Consider the following 4,645-nt stretch of genomic DNA (forward strand, 5'->3'; position numbering starts at 1 on the left):
CGAGGCAGGCGCGCCCGAAGGCCCACCCTCCGCCGCCGCCCCCAGGCAGGGAGCCAATCACAGGAGAGCTTGGAATCTGGCTTCGCTCCCATTGGCCGATGGCGGCACGCCAGACGGCTGACGTCCCCGGGCCGAAGCGGGGAGGACGGGCTCGGTGGGAGGCCGAGCCGTGGCGGCGGCGCGCGCGGGCCGGGCGCATGGCCAGGGGGCAGCGGGCGCCGGGCGCCGAGGGCTCGCTGGTCCGGGCGATGCTCCGTGTGGGTCCAGTCCCCACCGGAAGGGAGGGCGCCACGGTCTCTCACCTTTCAGATCCCCCTTCCCCGGTGACTTAGCGGGCGAGGCCGGGCAGAGTACCCCTGGGGCAGGGGCTGGCGAACCTGTTTCACGGTGTGTTCAGCGGCCACGGGGAGAGGAGAAGCCCGGGAGCGTTTACCGAGAGAACGAACCGAAGAAAGTGCGTCAACTATTGCGAGAAGAAGGAGCCAGCTAGTCACGGAACAGAAGGACCTCAATGGAGTGCTCATCAACGGGATTTGGCTCAATTTTGTCACTTTTTTGCAAGCAGGATACAAAGAGAACAAACACATAACTGAATGCTGTAGCCTGTGTGTAAAAGGGAAGTGGGAAATTCTGAATCGTTAAAGCAGTTATTAAATACTACCAATTTGTTCGTTAAAAAAAATAAATAAATAAAAGACTTGGCATAGTTTCCAAGGGCAAAGCAAGACAAGAAGTCCCAGTGCTTCCTTTCATTTCGCGGTGAGCCTTAATGCCTGGCTCACAGCGGACTCCTTCCCAGTCCTGCTGCTGCAGACCAAGCTGCACCGCTTAAAGCAATTTTCTCGGTGCAGTATTTGCAGAGTAAGACATGTTTTTTTAACTCTCTATTTTGCTTTAATGTATGCTACGGCCCATCTACCTCAATTTTCCTCTTGTAAGCAAATGACGCTTTTTGCCAAAAGGATAATTTTTGCAAACAGCTACACACACAAAAAAAGTCTCCTAGATGGAACAATACTAGTAAAAGGGAAGAAGGCTGTACAAGTGAATGCGCCAAAATATATGAGATGATTAATCTCTGCAGAAATGCAATTGTTGGTATTTACATCCATCGGAGTCTCCAAGTGTGGTCCGGGAAGCCCTAGGGCAGAGACGGCGAACCTTTAGAGCTCGGCGTGTCAGCATTTTGAAAAACCCTAACTTAACTCTGGGACTGTATCACATATAGAAATTTTTTGATATTTGCAACCATAGTAAAACAAAGACTTATATTTTTGATATTTATTTTATATATTTAAATGCCATTTAACTAAGAAAAATCAACCAAAAAAATGAGTTCGCGTGTCACCTCTGATACGCGTGTCATAGGTTCGCCATCACTGCTCTAGAGATCCCATGATGTGTGATGAAATCACTAAAGGCTAAGGGGATGTGTGCTTGTGTATTTTTGTGTTTAATTGGCTTGCGTCAATTTCTGGGTTCTCTGTTCTGCCCCCACTGATCTATATGCTGTAGTACACTTACACAATAGAATACTACATGGCTGTAAAAAAAGAAGGAACTCTTACCATTTGCAACAGCATGGATGGACCTGGAGAGTATTATGCTGAGCGAAATAAGCCAGCCAGAGAAAGATAAGTATCACATGATCTCACTCTTATGTGGAATCTAATAAACAAAATAGATCCAGAGACCATAGAAGCATGGAGCAGACTGGAATCTCAGAGGAAAGGCGGGGGAAGGGGATTGGGTGGGAAAAGATCAACCAAAGAACTTAAATGCATATATGCATAACCCATGGACACAGACAATAAGGTGGTGAAGGCCTGGGGTGGTGGTGGAGATGGGTTAGAAGAGGTCGATGGGGGGTGGGAGGGGAATATGTAATACTTTCAATAATAAAGATTAATAAAACACACAAAATTTCCAGACTTGCCCGGCAAGTGTTGCTCAGTGGTTGAGTATCGACCCATGAACCAGGAGGTCAGGGTTCAATTCCCGGTCAGGTATATGCCTGGGTTGCAGGTTCAGTCCCCAGTAGGGTATGTGTAGAAGGCAGCTGATTGATGATTCTCTCTCACCATTGATGTTTCTATCTCTCTCTCCCTTTCCCTTCCTCTCTCTGAACTCAATAAAAATATATTTTTAAAATCATTCCAGACTTGATTTCTAATATGGCATTTATCAATAGATATAACCCACAAAAATAAAATCTTTAGGGTCTTCAGCAATAGGAGTCTTAAGGCTAAAGTGTGAGAACTTCTAATGTACATAATACAATTATGTAGTCCCCTCATCATGACTGCAGAGCGAACACCAGTGGTCCTCTTGGCAGTTGCTTTGCATAACATTTAGTGCTTTCATAGAAGGAAGAAAAAGAAAGCCAGAAGAGGCCTCAGAAAGAGAAGGCCACTGTCTCTTGCCTGAGGCCTGCAGCCCTGAATTGTGCTAACCTGTAAGTCACTGACTCTGAACCTTTTCCTTAGTATAAATCAGACATCTCATATCTTTGCAATTTTGGGCATTAACAAATAATTGTTCTTAAATTGGGTAGAAACTGTTTTTTACTCTTTTTCTCCAAGAGGTCAAGGTAGGCAGAATTCTAAGACTGATCCTTGCCCTTGTAAGATCCCTCCCACTTTGAGTATGGGGTAGAATCCAACCTGATGAGCTAACACAACTGTGATTGTTACATTATATGGCAAAAGTGAGACTATCCACATGGGCCCCACCTAATCACACCAACCATTTCCTTTTAAAAGCAATGACTTTTCTTCTGGCAGCAGAAGAGGAAGTTAGAGATGTTTGAAGAATGAGAGACTTGGTGTACTGGTGCTAGAGGGGGCTACATGCCCAGGATGGGGTTCCCTGTAGCAGTTGAGATGAACTCTTGGCTGATAGGCAGCAAGGAATCGGGGATTTCAGTCCTACAAAGGGCCTGAATTCTGCTGACACTCAAAAGGAGTTTGGAAGTAGGTACTTCCTCAGATCTAGAGAAGAGCCCCACCCCGCCAACACCTTAATTTCTTCTTGTAAAGCTCTAGAGAAGCTACCCAAGCCCATTCGAACTTCTGATCTACAGAACCGTGAGCTGAATTGTTATAATTTTTATGCCATTAAATTTGTGGTAACTTATGCAGCAATAGGGAACTAACACAGAGCTAAACAGACTATATAGGGTGTCTCCCCCAAAATGTATTATACCCTTTAATGGCTGATAACTCAATATTAAAAATGAAATGTATTTTAATAAACACTGCCTTTATAATTACTCAAAGTGTGTGTACTAGTATACGCTTTCTTGGGTCACTGTATATTTTACAAGTTGAGGTAATACTTACATAATGAGATTACCCACTCAACTTATTTAAGTGTACAACTCAGTGGCATTAGTGCATTCACGATGTTGTGCGGCCATCACCACTGTCTAGTTCTAAGACCTTTCACCACCCCAAAAGGAAACTTGTACCCGTTAAGCCATCACTCCCTAATCTCCCCTTCCGTGGCTCCTGGCAAACACTAATGTGCTTTCTGTTTCTATGGACTTATCTATGTTGGATAATTCATACAAATGGAATCATACAGTGTGAGACCTTTTGTGTCTGGCTTTGATTTAGCATAACATTTTCAAAGTTCATGGACATTGTAGTATGAATCAGTACTTCATTCCGTTTAAAAACTGAAAATATTCCATTTTATCTGTATATCACATTTTGTTTATTCTTTCATCAGTTGATGGACATTTGGGTTATTTCTACTTTTGGGCTATTATGAATAGTACTACTATGAACATTTGTGTGCACGTATTTCTTTGAATACCTGTTTTCAATAGCTTGGGGTGTATAAGAGCGGAATTGTTAGCTCACTTTTTAATTCTGTGTTTAACTATTTGAGGAACTGCCAAACTGTTTTCCCTAGACCCTGAACCTTTTAACATTCCTGCCAGCAATGTATGAGGGTTCCAGTTTCTCCACATCCTTGCCAACACTTGTTATTTTCCTCTGTAAAAAAACAAAATTCATTCCAGGAAGTGTAAAGTGGTTTTGATTTGCATTTACCTAATGATTAATGAGGTTGAGTATCTTTTCATGTATATCTATCATTTGCATGTCTTCTTTGGAAAAATGTCTACTCAAGTCTTTTGCCAACTTTTTAATTGGATTGTTTGTCTTTCTGATGTAGAGTTGTAAGAGTTCTTTATATGCATATTCTGGAAACCAAAGCCTTGTCAGAAATATGATATGCAAATATTTTTGCCCACTTTGTAGGGGTAAATACAATGTCAACAGACATTTTTCTCTCTCTATAAAAGCATGTAGGGATGGGTGTTTAGCAAAAAGTAGAATTACAGCCCTAGCCGGTGTGGCTCAGTGGATAGAGTGTTGGCCTACGGACTGAAGGGTCCTGGGTTCAATTCTGGTCAAGGGTGTACCCTCAGTTGCAGGCTCAATCCCTGGCCCTGGTCAGGGCTCATGTGGAAGGCAACCAATCGATGTGTTTCTCTCACATTGATGTTTCTTTCGCTCTATCTCTCCTCCTCCCTTCTACTCTCTCTAAAATATCAATGGAAAAATATCCTCAGGTGAGGATTAACAACAACAAAAAAGTAGAAATACATTCCACACCCTTTTGAATCTTGCCTTTC

This window comes from Myotis myotis, unplaced genomic scaffold (assembly GCF_014108235.1).
Source record: "Myotis myotis isolate mMyoMyo1 unplaced genomic scaffold, mMyoMyo1.p scaffold_m19_p_18, whole genome shotgun sequence".
In the NCBI taxonomy this organism is placed as follows: Eukaryota; Metazoa; Chordata; class Mammalia; order Chiroptera; family Vespertilionidae; genus Myotis; species Myotis myotis.